Source organism: Orcinus orca, chromosome 18 (assembly GCF_937001465.1).
Source record: "Orcinus orca chromosome 18, mOrcOrc1.1, whole genome shotgun sequence".
Taxonomy (NCBI): Eukaryota; Metazoa; Chordata; class Mammalia; order Artiodactyla; family Delphinidae; genus Orcinus; species Orcinus orca.
Window position 1 is genome coordinate 72,564,549 of NC_064576.1, and position 20,986 is coordinate 72,585,534.

Consider the following 20,986-nt stretch of genomic DNA (forward strand, 5'->3'; position numbering starts at 1 on the left):
CCTGGGTGGGAAAGAGCCAAGGAAGATGTCCAAGAAGCCAGCGCTGCCCTTCAAGAGACTCTCATCCCGGACCGGCTTCCCACACGCCTCCTCCGCCTCCTCCGCCTCCAGCTCGAGTTTTCTATTTGGCCACAGGTCTGGACTCGGCTGATCCTCCGAGGAGGTCCGCAAAGCGGGGGCGACAAACTTGCCGGGAGAAGCCGGCAGAGGTGGCGCAGGCGGGGGGGCAGGGACGCCCCCGCGCGCGGAGCCGGCTCCCCAGCCTGGTCCCCGCCGCCCGCCCACGCCCGCTCGCGCCCCGCGCTCACCTCGCGCCGGCACCGCCCAGGCCGCCGCCCCCGCTCCGAGCGCGCGGCGGCCGCGGTGGCGACGGCCGGACCCGCCGACCGGACGCCGAGGCGCCCCCCGGCCGCAGCAGCCGCCCCTCCGGCCGCCTCGCCCGGACAAAGAGAAGCGGCGGCGCGGGCGGCGGCGAAGACCGGGCCTCGGAGAGCGCCGCGCAGCCCGCGCAGCCCGCGCGCCTCGCCGGCGAGGTGCGGGCGGCGTTGACAGCGGCCGGGCGGCGAGCGGGCCCGCGCGGGAGGGCGGCGCGGGGCGGAGAGGCGCGCACCACCTCCCGGCCTCCCCGAGACGCACACGCCGGGACCCGAGCCCCGCGCCCCGCAGCCCTGCCGGGGAGCCGCAGCGCCCTCTGCCGGCCGCGGGGCCGCCGTGCGTCCCGCTCCGGCCCCGGCGGTGGGATTCCTGGTGCACGAGGAGCCCGAAGATGACCTGTGGAAAGGTTAGCGGAAAAGGCACACGTTTCTTTCTAGAACCAGGTTTATTTCTGTGTTTAATAAGCACCAAATGTGCCTAACACCGGTCGAGGGGTTCTAGAGGACCTCTTAGGAATAAGTATATTAATTTATGTCTCAAAGAAATGCTCCCGGCTTCCCTAAGCAGTGCACGTGGAAGGTAAGCGAGATCAGAGAACTTCCGCTGCCTCCGGTTCAAATGTCAATGGAATAAGCTTTTGCCGTTATAAAAATGAAATGTGGGTGCTGGTCCTCGCACTATTTAGGTGGGGTTTTTTTAAGGGCGGTGGGGAGGTCTTTTTCCAAAGTACCATGTTAAGCAATATTTTACAGCAGTTAATTTTTGAATCATTACTGGACTACTTAGTGAAGGGAAATCACACCACTGTCTTTTAAAAATATTCTAACAGCTCTCCCTTCTCCTCTGGACGAATCTAGGGCAGATTTCAAGTTTTCCTGTCACTTTCAGCTGTTAATAAACAGTCTGATCCTCTGGTATTAAAAAGTCCAGTCCAGTCCAAGTCAAAACTTCCGTCTCATTCCACCTAAGCCTACCCCACTCCCCTCTCGCCACCCACCAGCTCCCAGCAGGACCCAAGCTCAGAAGCCTGCATGGGGAAGGGAAAGGCCTTTTCCTGCCTTGTTCTACATCCCGGGCTAACTCTGTGCAGACTGGCTCATCCAGAATGGCACGGTGGGGAGCTTGCCCAGCACCAGGCTTCCGAGTCAGCTTCTCCACTGGTGGTGCATCTCCGCAGGGGTCATGTGCCCTGGCAGGCAGACCCAGCCGCCTTCCACCCTGTCCATCCAGGTCACGGCCACAGCAGCACGCCCTCCCCGTTCCCCGGTCACAGGTAGCTCTGACCAGCCTTGCTCTTCACAGCTTGTCTCGTAGGAGTTCGGAGGCTCTGGGTTCATGTATGTCCCCAAACTCTGGGTGATCCATGCCAAGCTCTCCAGGTAGTTCTCCAGAAGCCTTTCTTTGGATGAAGGGGCTGGTCCTGCCCCCTCTCCCTCACAGCACCCTGTAATTCTTGCTACCAGCCTCCTCCCTGATCACTCTCTCCTCTGCCTAAACCCTTACTCATCAAATCCTACAAAGATGGACCAATGCCTCTATTTAAAATGTGAAGACACCTCTCTCTGTGGTGGCCATGTCGTGTTCTTCTCAATTCTCGAGAGGATAACTAACTGATGGCCTCCAGCCGTCACATCTTTGGATCCACCACGGTGCTCACACCCAGGTCACACATCCCCCCAGCTGTTCCCTGCCCATGACTGAGCACGGGGGCAGTACTGGGGCTGAGCCATTTCGCAGGACCCATTTACTGGGCAGCCTTTGTTCTGAAAGTTCCCATTGTCCTGACAAGACCTTCTCAGAACTGGCCCCAGTCTGTAAATGTGCACTATCTGGTCATTTTTATTCAATCTGACAACATCCACCTTTTCATCTGTAAATATACCTCATTTAATTACTTAGTAATTATTATGTAACTATATCCATTACTTGTGTAATTGAACCTACTTCTGCCATATATCTGTGAGCTTTCTACTGGTCCTGCTTTTTTTGGGATCTTTTCTGCCTCCCTTAGATGACTGAGGGAAAATTTCCGTTGTTTTATATTTCCTGTTACAGAAATTATACATTCTGTATTTTCTTCCAGTAATTATTCTTAAAGTTCTAACATGTGTAGGTAACTGGAAAGTCTAAGTTTTTACATCTCTGTGCTTCTCCTGAACGATGAAGGACTTTTGAGCACTTAAACTTCAATTGTCCCCTGCCCATCTTACGTGACATCATGCAAAACTTTACTTGATTTTTTTCCTCTGCAAATTAGACAGTGTTATTATTATTTTATAGTCAATGTTTGCTTACCATTCCTTCTTGAATCTCAGATCTTCCTTCTGGAATCAATATCCTTCTTTCTGGAATACATCATCAAAAATTCCTTTGTGAATGCTTTTTGGTGATAAACACTCTCCAGTTTGGTTTCCTAAAGATGTCCTTATGTCACTTCCATCTTTGCACGATAGTTACCCAGGTCTACAGTTCTAGGTTAACAATTACTTTCTCTTTGGGCTTCTGTTGCTGCTGCTGTGACGTCAGCTGCCAGTTTTAGTTGTTATCCCTTCAGGAGCGACCCATCTCCTCTGTCTGCTTTTACCATCTTCTCATCATCTTTGTTGTTTTGCAGTTTGCTTCTCTATGTCTAGGTGTGGATTTCATTTTATTTCTCTTTTTTGTGGTTTACTGTGCTTCCTGCATCTAAGAATTCTTGTCTTTTACCAATTTTAGAAAATTCTCCAACACTATCTTCTAATATTGTTTTCTCCCATTCTGTCCTTCTGAATTCCAATCAAATGCATATTATACTTTCTTATTCTATCCTGTGTTTCAGTCTGTTTTATTTTCCATTTCCTGTTTTCTCTCTCTCTCTCTCTCTGTCTCTCTCTCTCTCTCTGTCTCTCTCTCTCCTGCCAGGTCTTTTTGAAGGACCTTTTGTGGAATGCATCTCAGACATGTCCTTTGGAGATGAAAGGGAGAATCTCTTTATCCACTAACTTCCACTTCCTATTGGTCAGCGGTGGCGCCATAAGCCGTAACTCACCCACCCGTCCAGAGCGTGCAGGCGTGAGCAATGAGGCGTTCCCACAGGTATTCCATGTTATGACATCAGATGTTTCTTCAGGGAAGAGAACAAGAGATCCAGGACGGAATCAAAGTGAGGTTCTGTCTGGTTCTACCGAAGAGAAGCTGGTCTAAGCCTCTTGAAACTGGTTGCTGCAGCAGCGGCTGGAGCAAATGGTGGGACTAGGGGGATTTACAGAGGTCCACAAGCAGTGGCCAGCACAGATACTGACTGCATGTTTTACTGCAGTTTTAAGTGTTTGAGTCAGAAGTTACTGTTTTCTTAGAATGACCAGTCCTCCCATAAGGGAGAATAATCACACTGGTCTCTGTGCATGTGCCTGTGGAGTGGACTGGAGAAATCTCACGATATGAAGAGAAAAGCACCAAGTGTGTCAGAAATCAGAAGGTGTGACGTTGGCCGTGTAATCTAAGCAGGTCACTGAGCTTCTGTGAGCCCTGGTTTCTCCATCTATAAGGGGGGATAATAACAAATGCATTACTTACCTTATAGGACAGGAATCAAAGTGGTAACAAATATAAAAGCATTTTATAAGCTGCAAAATGCCCTAACAATATAATTTATGGTAATTGTAAACATTAAGGCTTATTTTGGTGTCCTGGCTACTCTCTGCACCCCAGGCCCCAAGCCAGAACTATACCAAGTTCTGGGCTTTTGGTAAGCAAAAAGTCGATGTGAGATAAATGCTTGAGAGAAGGAAAGAAAACAATAAAGCAGCTATGATGGCAGTTTGAAAATGAAGCAGATATGTTGCAGTGGTATATGCTCTGTCACCTAAAATGTAACTAGGGGCAGGGATGTGGAAAAACTGGACGCTTGTGCACTATTGGTGGGGATGTAAAATGGGGCAGCTGCTATAGAAAACATATGGCAGCTCCTCAAAAAAAAAAATAGAATTACAATATGATTTAGCAACTGTACTTCTAGATATATACCCAAAGAATTGAAAGCAGAGACTCAGAGATATCTGTACGCCCCTGTTCATAGGAACAGTATTCACAATAGCAAAAAGGTGGCAACAGCCCAAGTATCCACTGACAGATAAATGGATAGACAAAATGTGGTACATATAACGGTATGTTATTCAGCTTTAAAAAGAGGAAGTTCTGATAAATGTAACAACATGGATACACACTACTATATATACAATAGATGGTCAACAAGAACCTACTGTAGAGCACGGGGAACTCTACCCAATAGTCTGTAATAACCTATATGGGAAAAGAATCTGAAAAAGAATATATATATATAACTGAATCACTTTGCTGAACACCTGAGACTAACACAACATTGTTAATCAACTATACTCCAAAATAAAATAAAAATTAAATTTAAAAAAATGCAACAGGGGCTTCCCTGGTGGCGCAGTGGTTGAGAGTCCGCCTGCCGATGCAGAGGACATGGGTTCGTGCCCCAGTCCGGGAAGATCCCACACACCGCGGAGCGGCTGGGCCCGTGAGCCATGGCCGCTGGGCCTGCGCGTCCGGAGGCTGTGCTCTGCGACGGGAGAGGCCGCGGCAGTGAGAGGCCTGCGTACCGCAAAAAAAAAAAAAAAAAAAAAAATGCAACAACATGGATGAACCCTGAGGACAATACGCTAAGTGAAATAAGCCAGACACAAAAGGACAAATATTATAAGAGTCCACTCATATGAGGCACCTAGAGCAGTCAGATCCATCAAGACAGAAAGTAGAGTGCTGGTTGGCATTTCCCTGGTGGCGCAGTGGTTAAGAATCTGCCTGCCAGGGCAGGGGACACGGGTTCGAGCCCTGGTCTGGGAAGATCCCACATGCTGCGAGCAACTAAGCCCGTGCGCCACAACTACTGAGCCTGAGCTCTAGAGCCCGCGAGCCACAACTACTGAGCCCACGTGCCACAGCAACTGAAGCCCACGCGCCTAGAGCCCATGCTCCGCAACAAGAGAAGCCACCGCAGTGAGAAGCCCACGCACCGCAACAAAGAGTAGCCCCCACTCGCCACAAGTAGAGAAAGCCCACGTGCAGCAACGAAGACCCAATGCAGCCTAAATAAATTAATTAATTAATTAATTTTTTTTAAAAAAGAAAGAAAGTATGACTGAATGACAGAATGGTGACTGCCGGGGCTGGAGGAGGGGAGGATGAGAAGTTATTGTTTAACGGGGACAGAGTTTCAGTTTTGCAAGATGGAAAGAGCTCTGGAGAGGGATGGTGGTGACGGCTGCACAACAATGGGAATATATGCCTCGGAACTGTACACTTAAAATGGTTAAGGTGGCAGATTTTATGTTATGTATATTTTACCACAATTTGTAACAAATGTAACCAACTATCAAAATAATACAGGAAGCAAAGGATGGTTTTCATAACAACTACAGCCTCTGCCTCAAGGATCAGTGGGATCCTCCCTGCCTCCTTCCCAGGCCAGGTGACCCAAGACTGCCAGGCTCTGGGGCCTGTCCTGTGTAAGGCTCGGGTGTCGCGTGTGGGCGTTCCCCAGCCAGTGACAGGGAGCCACACCTCCCCAGTCTGAACACTGCCCGGCTTCCAGGCGAGTGGACCACACAAAGCCTGAAAGCATGTTTCACCTAAGCCCTGGGCCCCGCACAAGAGGCTCCGGAATCCCAGCTACTCCTCATCCCTCTACTGCGGCTCTGGGCCCGCCAACCTGGCTTCGGGGAGAACGGAAAGCCTTTCACCCAGAGCAGGGAAAGCAGAGCTGGAAGACGAGAGGACCAAAGGCAGACTTCTCAGGCTTCTGACAGTGTCGCTGGGAGCTGGACTTAGCTGTCCATCTTTCTTTCCTCAACATGTTCATTGAACACTGGCTTCAGTTATTAAATACTGTCAGCACCACCTCCGATGTAGATTACACGTTTGGTTCCCGTTCTTGAAACCTGGCTCTAATGTCCAAGAGTTTAAAGATCTTTTTTTCTCTTGAAGTTTGATTACGGTTTAGAGTACTGTAGTTAATAGCCTGAAAGACCCTGGCACAAACTGGGTCGACTGGGTTTTGCCTCACATATGCACACTGTCTTTCCCTGTTTGCCCTGAAGGTCAGTCTTTCCTCCGATTTGAGGCTGCTCAAATGATACAAGTGGTACAAAAATCATAATTTCTGTCCCTAGACCTCAGATAAATTCCCCCAGGCAATTATTGACGTGGCTGAAACATCAGGAGAATAAAAATGGCTGCAATCCTCCTGATGCTACTTGAATTTTAATGCGTTTTGACTCTCTTGACAATGTGACGTTAATTTAGGGCTATAACAAATACTGCATATTGAAAGACATGTTCTTTGCTTATTTTGTGTACTTACAGCGAAATAAGCTTCAGTTATTATGGCAAAGCCTATTGAAAAATGTATACATCGATTTTAACACAATCTATAGCATACAAAGAATCTTCTTCAGGAGATCTGATATAGTCAAACCAGTTTTCCTAACATCCCAGATTCCCTAATTGTTCTTTTATGCTATAGTGTCTAAAAACCAAATCACAGAAGACGTTGCAAGAGGCTTTTTTTAGGAGAATGGAAATCCCCTAGCATTTTACCTAGGATCTCAGAAAGTCATTTCTCTGGAGAGCAGTGAATACTGACCAAAAAAATCAGACATGGTTCTAAAATGTGCACAGTACTGGTACACAAGGTACTTATATTCCTCCAGGCCTCCCATATCTTGACCGGTTTGCTCCAAGAAAGGTCTTTTCCTCTTTCGCGAGGTGTTCATTCCTCCACAGGTGCTTACTGGGCACCTACTTCACCCCAGCGCAGTGTGAGGTCCCTCCTCTCAGCGAATTTACATTCTGGGTAATGACAGCTGGTGCGAGGACTGCCGAAGAAATAAATGGGACAACACGATGGAAACTTGGAGGGGGTGGGTCTCGACTTTGGACATGAGCGTGTCCTCCACTGGTACTGTGTATGCCTGGCTGTGCCTCTGAGGGAAGGAAAGTGACAAAGTGCCCAGGTAGAAAAGAACTTCTAACTACATCTTTGTCTTCATAACTTTTTTTGTAATTTTAACAACTAATTTTCAGGTGTTCTTTTTTTTAATTTCAGGGTTTTTTTTAGCTTTTATTTTCCCAAAATTGAATTATTGGGTTAGAGAATATTAACTAATGACTACATATATATATAACAAATTATATATGTGTGTATGCGTATATATTGTATACAGGTGTTTGTATATACTTATATCAAATATTTGCGTGGCATATATATATCATATATGCCACACAACATATATATATACACATAAATAGAGATCCAAATAAAAAATCCTGCACCAGTTTATACTCCTATCATGAATGTACAAGAAAAGCTATTTCACATTTCTTTTAATCTCCTTTAAAATGCTTGCAAATTTGATAAATATAAATAGTATCCAAGTTCTTTCATTTTTCTTTATCATGTTTTTAAATATAATATTGGAAAATACAGAAGAATATGTGACATGTACATACGTTACAGAACAAAATAACACAGGTGAACCCATAACTCAGCCAGTAACTTGCATCCATCCTGAATAACTCCTCTATCCTCTTGCCTCTTCCTCACTCCATCCCCAGGAGAACCTGTATCCTGTATTTTATGCCCATTATTCTCTTATCTTTCTTTTAAAATAACTTTATCATATATGTATATATAACTGAATAATGTATTAGTGAATTTGGTTTTTTAGCCTTATAAAAATGATATACCTAATGGAGTTCTGCAACTTGCTAGTTCACTCAACATTATGTTTCTAAGATTCACCTATGTTATGGCACATAATTTAAGTTCATTTGTTTTTTCACTGCTATATAATATCCATCATTTTCCTGTTGGGTTGTTTTCAGGGTTTTTTTAAATTATAAATCCATATGAACATCTCATAAAAATCATCCTGTGTATCAAAAAGCATTCAAGGGCTTCCCTGGTGGCGCAGTGGTTGAGAGTCCGCCTGCCAATGCAGGGGACGCGGGTTCGTGCCCCGGTCCGGGAAGATCCCACATGCCGCGGAGCGGCTGGGCCCGTGAGCCATGGCCGCTGAGCCTGCACGTCCGGAGCCTGTGCTCCGCAACGGGAGAGGCCACAACAGTGAGAGGCCTGCGTACCACAAAAAAAAAAAAAAGCATTCAATATAATGCTAAATATTTTTGCAATGTACCAACGGAAACATCAGTTGTACCAATGTACATTTCCACTAGCAATATATACCATTTATCCTCATTCTCTCCAACACTTGACATGGTCAGACTTCTTCACTGTTGGCAAGCAATTGTTGTGGGTATAAAATAACATCTTGCTGTGGTCTGACTTGATATTGCCCTGATTACTAATGAAATAAAACATGTCTTCTCGTGGTTACGTGCCATACATATTTTCTCTTCTGTGAAATACCAGTCCACCTCTTTTGCACATTTTTTCATTTCTATTTAGTGATTTATCTATAGATTTATAGAAGTTCATAGCATATTCTGGATTCTAATTCTTTGTTGATTGTATGTATTACAAATATGTTCTCCCAGTGAATTACTTAATTTACGTTGACATTATGGTATTTTTTGAAGAAGTCTTCATTTTAAAATAGTCAAGGGACTTCCCTGGTGGCACAGGGCTACAAAGTTGTAAGTCTTTATATCAGCTAGAGCAAGTTCATCTACCTTATGCTTCTTGACTCTTTAGAACGAACCTGTCAATTTTTTTTAATTAATTAATTTATTTATTTATATTTGGCTGTGTTGGGTCTTCGTTTCTGTGCGAGGGCTTTCTCTAGTTGCGGCGAGCGGGGTCCGCTCTTCATCGCGGTGCGCGGGCCTCTCACTGTCGCGGCCTCTCTTGTTGCGGAGCACAGGCTCCAGACGCGCAGGCTCAGTAGTTGTGGCGCACGGGCCTAGTTGCTCCGCGGCACGTGGGATCTTCCCTGACCAGGGCTCGAACCCGTGTCCCCTGCATTGGCAGGCAGATTCTCAACCACTGCGCCACCAGGGCAGCCCGAACCTGTCAATTTTAATGAAGATTCCATTCAGATTTTCTTTGGAATTTGGAGAGAATAAACAACTTCATGATACTGAGTATTCCTTTCCAAAAACATGAATATTATTCCATTTTCTAGGGCGTTCTTCAATGTCCTCCAATAAGACCTTATGATATTCTGCATATAGATCTTGCACATCTTTTGTTAAAAGTATTCCTAGTGTAGCAGGTTGCCAGTTGTCTCCAAAAATCCATCCATCTCTTCCTGGGCACACAGCCACCCAAAGAGATTCTACTCACCCCAGGAGTGATGGTGCAGCCTCCAGGTAGCGCCTACTGAAAGAATCACTGCTTTCCCTGGACTCAGCTTTTCCTCACCTGTGCTGACCACGACACTGATGTGGAAGTGGCCCAGTTCTGATGATTCAGATGAGTACAGGACTCTTGGGAATGACCTAGCAACAAAGTGAAAGGAACCCAGGTCTCTGGATGACCTGTTGAAGCAGAGCTGTCTGCCAGCCTAGACCAACCACACTAGAAACTTCTCTTTTATTTAAGCCATGCTATTCAGGGGTTCGTTATGTTATGCTATGTTTTTTACACACTGTTAGATTCTGTTTAGTAATGTTTTACCTGGAATTTTTATATCTATGCTTAAGAGTGAGATTGAACCGCAATTTTCCTTATTCTTGTGTTCTTTCCTTGTTTTGATGCCCTAAAGTGCATTAAGAATATTTCCACCCTTTCAGTCCTCTGGAGGAATTTACATAAGATGAAATAATTTGTTTCTAGAAAATTTAATTGAACTCATCCGTAAAACCATCTGGATTTCATGTAGTTCTTGTCGGGAAGAATTTTTACTGTGAGTGATTTCATTTTAACACTTTCTTTATAAATAAGTAATGAGTGCTACCTCAATGCAGTTTTAATTTCCGTTTTATATTACTAATAGAGTTGCTCATCTTTCCATATGTCTATTAATTGTGGGTTTCCTATTTTGTGGGTTGCCAGTTTATTTCTTTTTCCCATTGTGATCATTTAGATTAATTCAGCTTCCCCTCCCAGTGTGGATGGAGTACCATTCTCCACCCCAATGATGTTGGGCTTGGCCATATGACTTGCTTTGGCCAACAGAACAATAGCAGACGTGACACAAGCAAAAGGCTTTAATTATGCTTGCTCAGATTGGTGTATCTCTTGCACTAGTGCTGTCACCATGACAACCAGCCCTGGGTAATCACTGGCCTTAGAGTGATGAGCACACTTGGAACAGACCTGTACCCAAACTGCATCCTGGAGCCAAGCCCAGCAAACTTGGAGCCTGAAGAAGCAGAGTCACCCAGCTCAGTGCAATCTAAGTCAGCCAAACAGCAGACTTGTGTGAGAATAGATGCTGTTGTTAAAAGCCAGTGAGTTTTAAGGGGACTTGTTATGCAGTAATATTGTAATAATAGCTGACTAACACATCTATTATCTATCAGCGTGTTAGAGAATTTCTTATCATTTTTTGTAATCATTAGCTTATATAATTTTAATAGATAACTAATTAATATTCACATAATTTATATAATTATTAGTTTATTGCTGTAACTATCCCCCCGCCCCCGCTAGAGTTTGTCTTGTATTTTGATGGTGTTTCTTAATTTTACACATAGGGAAATTTTACTCATTTTTAGTTAAGTTTGTACATTTTTTCCCCCTGTTGCTCTTCTATTCCTTTTGAACCTAAACAGTCTTTCCCAATTCTGAGATTTAATAAATAATCAATTCCATTTTCTGTTTTATAAAACTTTAAAAGTGTGTAATTCTCTAATCTATCTGGAATAAGAGAGGTGTATTAATCATTCCTAGACCCTCTTATTTTTTTTCCTGAGTTCAGTGTGATATATCTAGGACCCCTAAAAATTAATCCCAATTCTAATTGGAAAAATGTTTAAATTGAAAACTCATTAAGATTATATAATAGTCACCCTTTTAGCTAACAGCTTTGTTTTTGCTTTAAATTTTTAATTAAATTGGCATACCAATTTAACTATCCCAATTACTTTGTGTTTAACCAAGCTGAAATTACACTTTCATTTGCTGTCCAATTCCTCTAGAGAATTCAAATTCACCACAATCTTTTAGTAACCCACAGCTCTGTTCCTTATTAACCAAAATAATTCAATCACTCACAAAATTTTTTACTATTTTTTCCTAGATTATCTTACAATCCTCTTATCTATACAAGTTGAAATTGAAGGAGGCATACTGCACTGTTAGAAGGACTAGAAAAACGCTGTGTGAATAGCATCACTGTATTGAAGGTATCCTGCCGTGAGTGAAGGTGTGTCCCTCGGTGGAGCCTTCCCGGATTCTGTAAGGGGAATTTGCTGCTGTTCTCCCTGTGGTCCCGTAGCACAGTATGTATGGGACTTGCATTGCAACGTACTTTTGTTTACATGTTTGTTCACCCCATTTGACTGTGAGTCCCCCATTGGCAGTTACTCATTTCTAGTTGTCTAGCACCCATCTTGGTACTTGGCTCATAGAAGATGCTCAGTACCTATTGCTTGATTGATCAACTGATTGGAAGGTTGCACTGGGTGATAGTAAAGTGATGGTGGGCAGCCTATTTGGGTAGCTTCCTTTCTCTTTCCTTTCTGTGAGACCACGACCAATATATAATTCATTTAAACTCTTATACCAGGTCATTCTTTTATATCTCCCACTCTAGGTAGTTATTGGAGTGCCCAAAGACCACACAGGAGATAGGAAAGCGGGGATTAAAAACTTCTCGCCAGTTTCTATAACTAAGTTATTCTAGCACCGTGATATATTGGAAGGAGCACTGAACTAGGGGTAGGGAGACTTAGGGTCCAAGTCCAGCTCTTCCTCTTAATACCCAGCTTAGAACAGGTCACTTCATTCCCCGGGGCTGCAATTTTGCCATCTGCAAATTGAAATGTGCCACTGCATTGCACAATCTGTTAGGTCCTTAGGACTTTAGTTCTGTACAGAACTACTCAGGATGAGAGCCATTCATCAGGCAGCCACACTGCATAGTGGAAGGACATGGGGCTTTGGAGTCAGGTGGTTGGGGCATTGTATCCAGACTGTCAGTTACTAGATTAACAACCTTGGGCAAGTTATTTAGCTTCACTGATGCTCAGTTTTCTGTGGGACGTATAATACCTCTCTTGCAAAGCTGCTGTGAAATTTAAATGAGATAAGGCAGATGAAGCCTGTGGCACTGCACTTAGACTGCAGTAGAGTCTAGACAGGAACCTTAGTTGTGTTCGTCACACCCCTGTCCTTGCACACAGAGGAAGCTCATCTTTCACCTTTCACTGATGCTCACATACACTGCACACACAGGTGCACACACTCACACACACACACACACACACACACACGGTGGAATAGTTAAAGACAGCAGAAGTCCAATTTTAATGACATTTTTCCCATGGTTCTGGTACCATCATTGCCAAAAGGAGAGGCTATCTTACAGGCAGTGATTTAATGGTTAAATGTTAAATTCTTGATGTCTTACAAGCATTAAATAAATAGTCCCTAGGTAATTCCCCCTATGTCCAATAAAATGAAAAATCACCAGATATATGGAACTTGGAAACTGGAGTTATTAGGTTCTTTAAATCCTGGACACAGATACCATTAAAGTGTGGGTCCCTTCCAATAACTTTTTAATTATAAAGAATATTTCATACACAGTAAGCAATATTACAAGATGGCGCAATAAAACAGTATTGCCAACAGTTCCAAATGTTATGTTTCTGCTGTACTTTACATCTTAGGTCTGGATACTAAGGTTTGTGATTGCTTGTTTTGAAACAAAACCCATCTACCTACAAGGCAATTCACTTTGGAATCGGTTACTGAAAGTTGCAGCAGGCTTCAAAGCCCAGAGGGAGAACATTGATGATTCAACTATCCCCTCAAATTGGGTTTTGAAATTTGTGATTTGGGAGCACTCTCTTCACTGACTTTGTGGGAGCGCTAACACCTGGTCTGCCCAGCAGAGGGCAACAGGACCCGAGGAAAAGCAGCAAGAGTATCAGCAGGGTTTTAAACTCAGGCTCCCCAGGAGGGGCCACCCAAGGCCAGGGCCAAGGAGGATGACACTCCTCCCGGCCACGAGGAGCACCAGGGCCAGTGCAGAATGGAAAGATGGGTGCCTTGTCCAAAAGCACCTCAAGCCCACTCCCCGGACTGGTCTTGCCCGGAGACTGTGGGGACGCCCCCCTCCATTCACGCACAGCTCTTTAGATGTCACCTTCTCAAGGAGACCCTCCCCAGCTAAAACAGCATCCCCATCCCCCTCTAGGTGGGACCTGACCCTGTAACCAGCTTTATTTTTCCTCCAAGCACTTACCGCCAACACCTGATGTATTATATTAGTCTGCACTTACTAGAATGTCCAGGGGAGCAGGAATTTTCTAGAGTTTTCGGTCCATGACTGTATCCCCAGCTTCTGGAACGGTGCCCAGAATGTGTAAACACTGGACTGTTGAAATGAGGATATGTCTTGACAACCACTGATGAGACAAAAGTAAAAACCAAAGAATATCAGTGTGGCAGGGGCCCGAGTTGCAGTTCGTCCCCGCTTGGGGGCCACAGTGGAACTCAGCGCCCAGCACCTCCAGGGAGAAGCTGCACGGGGACCTGGAGATGGAGCACGTGGAAGTGGGGGACACGACTCCCAACCGTTGCGCGTCCAGCCTCCGCGTCCTTGTGGTGTCGGCCAAGTTCAAGGGGAAGCCGCTGCTTCAGAGACACCGGCTTGTGAACACTTGCCCAGCAGAAGAGCTCCTGCACATCTATGCCTTTGAGCAGAAAACCCTGACCCCAGCGCAGTGGGCCCGTGAGCAGCAGAAATAAGGGACCCAGACCTGCACACCTATTCAATTATGGATCAGGGCCAAAAAAAAAAAGAGGAAAACAAAACAAAACAAAAGAATAACCAGGGCAAGGCCTGCAGGGCATACCTGTCAGATCAGCAGATGGGATGGGAAAGACTATCCCTTTACCTCTATGCAGATTTGCTCTGAAAGCAGAACGCCGACTGTGCATAGAACCATCATATTTTCCCATCACCTAATCTGTGATACTTTTACAACGTCCTTGGAGAGTGACTGCTTCACTCCTTTTACAGGTGAAATAAATAAAGCCCAGAGAAGTACAGAATCTTACATAAGATTCCAGAGTCACACAGCTCCCGTGGCAGAGGCAAATCAAGAAGACCAGAACTGGGCTTCCCTGGTGGCGCAGTGGTTGAGTGTCTGCCTGCCAATGCAGGGGACATGGGTTCGAGCCCTGGTCTGGGAAGATCCCACATGCCGCGGAGCAACTGGGCCCGTGCGCCACAACTACTGAGCCTGCGCGTCTGGAGCCTGTGCTCCGCAACATGAGAGGCCACGACAGTGAAAGGCCTGCGCACCGCGATGAAGAGTGGACCCCGCTCGCCGCAACTAGAGAAAGCCCTCGCACAGAAACGAAGACCCAACACACCCAAAAATAAATAAATAAATAAATTTTAAAAAAAAAAAAAAAAAAGAAGACCAGAACTCAAGCAAGACTGACGTCTATCCTCCTGCTCTTTCTGAGGTCACGCTGTTCCAGACGTGGGGTCTGCAGTCTGACCTTTTCATTCTATCCCAGGGTCAGGAAGATACGCCTTGGGAATTGATTCAGCTTGTTTGCAGAGACCAGTCAGCTTTGCCTTGGATTCAGTTCATTGTCAACGTATCAGTAATTCTTTTTTTAAAAAATAAATTTATTCATTTTTATTTATTATTTTTGGCTGTGTTGGGTCTTCGTTGCTGTGCGCGGGCTTCCTCTAGTTGCGGCGAGCAGGGGCTACTCTTCGTTGTGGTGTGTGGGCTTCTCATTGCGGTGGCTTCTCTTGTTGTGGAGCACGGGCTCCAGAGTGAGTGGGCTTCAGTAGATGCAGCAGGTGGGCTCAGTAGTTGTGGCCCGTGGGCTCTTGAGCGCAGGCTCAGTAGTTGTGGCTCACAGGCTTAGTTGCTCCGTGGCATGTGGGATCTTCCCAGACCAGGGCTCCAACCTGTGTCCCCTGCATTGGCAGGTGGATTCTTAACCACTGCGCCACCAGGGAAGCCCAATAATTCTTTATTAATAAGCCCAAGCATGTGACATTTCTGAGCAATTGCATATTGAATGTCAAGGGAAAAGATAGGGAGTGCATTGTGTGTTGTGAAATATTGCAATAGACAGGCATTTACAAGTTATGTGATTCTAAGCGTTGCTTCAGAAGTGACCCTTGATCTCTGGCTCCTGTAGAGTTCATGATCTGGCCCTGAGCTGGCACTCACTCCAGACCACATACTGTAGCTAACTAGCCACAACTACGTTGCACACGAGGCTTTCCTTTGTGGTGAACTTTAATATTCAGCTGGAGAAGAGACACTCTTATTCCTTTAATTGTGTTTTTCTAATTGAATTGCAAATTGTAATTGTTTCTTCCTCTTGAAAGATCTTAGGTTTCATCATTGAGTTCCTATGCTCACATATCATCTTAACTATTTTTAAGACTTTGGCATGACTAAATAACCAAATAGACCTTGCCCCATAGATAACTTTTGGATAAATATAAAATTTCCTCTTTGACAATAATCTTCTCACAACGTGACTCTCTAACAGTGTCTGATGTATAATTATTACAAAAGGGACAAGAATAATATGTCAGTGTAAACAGACAAAATGACATGTATTGTACCCATATCTATGAACCACTATATTTCTCCTTTCCTGATCTTTAAAATGGAAGAAGTTCCATTTGACTCTGCTCTACTTAAAGGAAGATTATGAAGACTAATTGAACACTCTTGGAAAAAACAAAAATATTATAGAATAAATTTTGGCAAGCAAAGTTACCAAGTTAATAATAAATTTTTTTACAACATAGCTATCTCATAACAGCTTGATAAAGATGATGAGATTTGTAGAGCACAGAATTTTAAAACTGGGGGAGATTCCAAAGGTTATCTGGCTCAAATTCATTTTACAGAGGAATAAACAAAAATGTGCAGAAATAGCAAATTTGAGACACTGTTTTAAAGTTTTCCTTTGATAGACTAAGATTACATAATAAGTTATGTTTAGAGAGGGAATGAACTTCCTATTTAACTCTAGAATACAGCACAATAGTGAGGCACTAGCCTCTCTTTGAGGGGCTCTGGACTATTTACAGCAGCTTCTTTATTCTTCATACATCAGGCTTCCCAGATCCTTCACGATCCTGATAAATTTTAAATTGTCAGTGTCCTTCTCAAAATGACTAAACTTAGATCCTCAATCCTATTCTCACCATTATAGGGAACTGTGGGGTTGGTTCCACCTTGAAACCCAGATGGATCTAATTAATGCAAACCAAAATCACGTCCATTTTTGGAACGCCCGCCTAAGCTAAAACCGCTACCTAGGCTTCTCCTATGAAACTGCTTTAAACTGGGGCACAGCTGTTCTTTTTGTCTGCTTGGGAGCCATCTCTCCTGCTTCTGCAACAGCACCCCACGTTTGCTTTGGGCAGTTACCACTCTAACCATCTGAGAGAATCTTGGAGGGACTGTCAATACAGATGGCCTGCCCTCCCCTGCCCAAGAGGTGGGTATGTGAGTCAAGCTAGACCAACCAGCTGCCCTCTCTCCAGGCAAAGATCTTGACTCAGAAGGAGCTACGAAGAAGCAGGGGCGGTGGGGGGGAAGGCAGGACCTGACTGGTTTGAGTGGGTGTGCTGGAAAGATACTGTCCATCTGTCAGTCACTTCTAGTTTCCTAGACCCTCAAAGTTATTCTGGTTTGGGAGCTTCCAGATTGATTCTTCAGCCTTTCCTTCGATTCTATGAGTACCCCCTGAACCTTTTGTTAAAACAAAGTCGGTTTCTGTTGCTATTAACCAAAATCTCTACCTGGTACACCTGGCCTCCAGGCTATTTTCCGGTTTGTTTCCTTGTGTGTTTTCTGCCCCTCATCCTCTTCTATCAGAGATGGAAGCTTGTCTGCCCTGTTCATTGCTGGATCTCCAGAACAGAGAATTATGTCCGTAACATGGGAAGCTCTCAAGAAATATATGTTGGTTGGGCTTCCCTGGTGGCGCAGTGGTTGAGAATCTGCCTGCCAATGCAAGGGACACGGGTTCGAGCCCTGGTCTGGGAAGATCCCACATGCCGCAGAGCAACTAGGCCCGTCAGCCACAACTACTGAGCCTGCGTGTCTGGAGCCTGTGCTCCGCAACAAGAGAGGCCGCAACAGTGAGAGGTCCGCGCACTGCGATGAAGAGTGGCCCCCGCTCGCCGCAACTAGAGAAAGCCCTCGCACAGAAACGAAGACCCAACACACCCAAAAATAAATAAATAAATTAAAAAAAAAAAAAGAAATATATGTTGGATAAGTGACTGATAGACAATTCCCTAAATAATCCAGTTGTCAAATCTGAGTACCTGGGGATGATAAACTGAAAAAAAAAAAAGTTTTGTTGCTGTCGTTTTCGTTTTTGTTTTTAATTTTTTGGCTGAGTGGCACGTGGGATCTTATTTCTGCGACCAGGTGTTGAACCCGCACCCGCCGCAGTGGAAGTGCAGAGTCTTAACCACTGGACTGCTAGGGAATCCCCAAGGGTTTTTTTTCTTTTTTTAATAAAGGTCTATTACTTTATTAACCTGAGCTCATAAAAGAAATGAGGAAAAATGTCTATAAGAGAGGACGTAAGACCTGATCCTCACTAACTCAATGCAAGTCCTGTTTTCTGCCAAATTAGCCTCAGAATTGAGCAGCTGGGCAAAGGGTGGCGAGGACCTTGTGACCAAGTGGATGGTTCAACTCCTTCTGCCTCGGGGGAATGGAGCCCCAGGGAAGGACTGCAGCTGCTGTGGCCACAATCACCCCCCTCCCCCATCCCCCAGCCCAGCAAGCCAGGGAGAAAAGCAAGCAGCTGAGTGGAAATGATCCATGGAGAAATGGCTCTGCATTTCCGCACTTGCTGTGTGATCCATGATAAATTTCAGGTGGGCCTAAGACTGGTCTTGGTTTAAAAAGAATGAGGAGAAGCAGCAAGAAAGGGAGGAGTTGTGCCAATAGGATTACTGTGGCCAGTGTTTGCTGCTGAAGATAATTAGGTGAATACTGAAGCCTTTGGCACAAGAGGATGCTCCCAGACTTGCCACTCCCAGGTAGGATATAAACTAAATTCGAACTATTATTGCTTTGGAGGCCTTTAATAAACTATGGAGGGGATATGAAGTAAAGCCCTGTGTTACAGAAGAAGTGTCAATTGGTTCTTACGCCTCACAGGGGCCTTACCAGAGATGCTTCTTAATAATGGCTAATGTGAATGAGTGTCTGTTGCATCCCAGACCAGATGCTGACTGTGCTAAGTGATTTGCATGCATTTTCTTGTGTGATTGCACAATATTCCGGGGTAGATACTGCTATAATCTCCCATTTACAGATCAGGAAAGTGAAGTTTAGAGAAGTTGACAGCTTGCTCAAGGCCACACAGGTACTAAGATTTCAACTGGATAGCAAGGGTTGCTAGTCTAGAGAGAGGGAAATGGAATAGGATAAAGGAGAGAGGCCAGGGAGATCCCTGTATCTGCCCCCATTGTGGGTGTGAAAGAGAAATTTCAGGAAAAGATTAGGCAAGGAGAAAACCAGAGGGGAGTGTAACAGTATTCAGACGGCCCAGTTTTAATGGGGACCTGAGTGTGTCCTGAGCCCTCCCAGGGGGCCACTGCTCAGTTCCCATCCCCCTCCCCCTCTGTACTGTTCCTTCCAAACCATTCCTCGTCCACCCTCACCCAACACCATCTGCAGTCCCTTTGTAGCAACTAATCCAACTGAGAGATTTGCAGGAGTGATTTCCACGGATGTCTCACTAAAAAATAATGAGAAGTGGTTTTCTCACCCTCCTCTCAGAAAACAATCGTGGCTTTGAGTCTTGGAAACTTGCATTTATTCTTGACCCAGAGAAGAAAGAACAGGTCTTTTAAGTGCCCTAAGGTTTGCGAAAGAGGGGGCATGACCCCTCCAGCCCCAGGAAGAGTTGGATCCTCTAAAGAGAGGGTCTCAAAACACTGCCCCCTGGCATCCCCAAGACCATTTCAGTGGATAGAAGAGGTCAAAACTACTTTCAAAATAATATGATTTTATTTGCCTTTTTCCCTTTCATTCTCACACCGGTGTACCTGGAGTTGTATCTAATGTGTGACATCACAACAGACTGGATGCAGAAGCAGATATGAGAATCCAGCTGTCTTCTATCAAGCCAGATATTAAAGTGATTTACAAAAATGTAAAACAAAACAACACAGTTCTTCTCATTAATATTTTTTTGCGTTGGAAAATGTCTAAAGCTGACCTTGAGGACATTTGCATCTTGCCCTAACTTTTTTGTTACAGGAAGAAACAATACTTTGGAGACAAAACAAAACATTTACCTTCAGGAAAAGGATTCTTTTCATTCGTGTCTTCCTCCAAAAAGCCATACAATTTATGACTAGGTTGCCCTGTTTGCGTTGCTGCCGTTTTGGTTTGCTTTGGTCACTTTTCCTCCCTTCTGAGCCTCCCCAGCCTTTTAATCCAGCTTACTCTGGGACACAATGAATCACTGAAACACAGGTGTCAGGCCACCCGAGAGCAGCCCTAGTCAACGATTGCCCCCAAAGCGTGACAACTTATTAATCAGTAGGGTTTATCAGTACATTTTATCTTCAAGAATCTAAAATATCACTGCCCGTCCATTTCATGGCTGGTGGAGACTCCCTGGTATCTGCTTATGCTCTTCAGATAAGAGCTGTTTATGGGCAGGGCCCCTAGCTAATGCAGCCCCACAAGCCGCCACAAGGCCTCGTGAAGCACCTGGCACACAGAGGCACTCAGGAAATGTGGAGTAAATATAGTTGGATTGGACTGCAAAACCCTTAGCCCTGCCAATCCAGGAATAACCAGAGGGACCTGATGACGTGTGACATATCACCAAGTCAACCAAGCAACCCCAGCTGGTACCCCAGTTTCTGCTGGCCCTCCTCATGGACCCCCAGTCAATGCCTTTGCCTATGGGAGCCCCACAACTGCCCTGCCCTACCTTCCTTCCTCCGACCAGACCGTGAGGAGATAGGAGGCCAGAGAGTGGATGGGAGTACCCAGAGAGGCCTCCACCAACATTGACATGGCTCATCCTGGCCTATTTGTATCCAGACCTGAATAGTCCTGCAGTGATTGTCTATCACTTATAAATGTTAATGTGCACATAACCACTTTACCAAAAAAAAAAAAAAAAAATCAACTAAAATGTTTCTCATTCTGATCAATATTGAAACTTGAATTTTTAGAGTTATAATCAGTGAGTTATACTCTAAACTATTGAGTATGCTCATTTTTTATTGAATATAATCTATATACTTGTCACATTAATGGTTACGTAGAGTTTTTTTTATACTGATGTACTATTGTTTGCTTAACATTTGCTGTGCATTGGTTACTTGGGTTGCTCCAATTTTTCACTACCAGCAATTGTGCTATGATAAACATATTTGTGCAAATTGCCTTTTTTTGTGTCTTTTAGTATTCCTTAGACTCTATTTCC

The 20,986-nt window shown here is 44.8% G+C and overlaps 1 protein-coding gene and 1 pseudogene across 6 annotated transcripts in view; one reads left to right on the top strand and one right to left on the bottom strand.

Annotated features, from left to right (window-relative positions):
* The window catches only part of MTUS2 (microtubule associated scaffold protein 2), a 496,786-nt gene extending 496,496 nt beyond the window's left edge, over positions 1-290 (bottom strand). For all 6 annotated transcript variants that reach the window (XR_007473089.1, XM_049701107.1, XM_049701108.1 and 3 more), the window contains exon 1: positions 2-290. The gene's annotated coding sequence lies outside the window, so the exon portion shown is untranslated. The remainder of the gene's footprint in view (position 1) is intronic.
* A 9,405-nt stretch (positions 291-9,695) lies between these two features.
* LOC117197459 (bolA-like protein 2) lies at positions 9,696-14,627 on the top strand (annotated as a pseudogene).
* Positions 14,628-20,986: the final 6,359 nt, after the last annotated feature.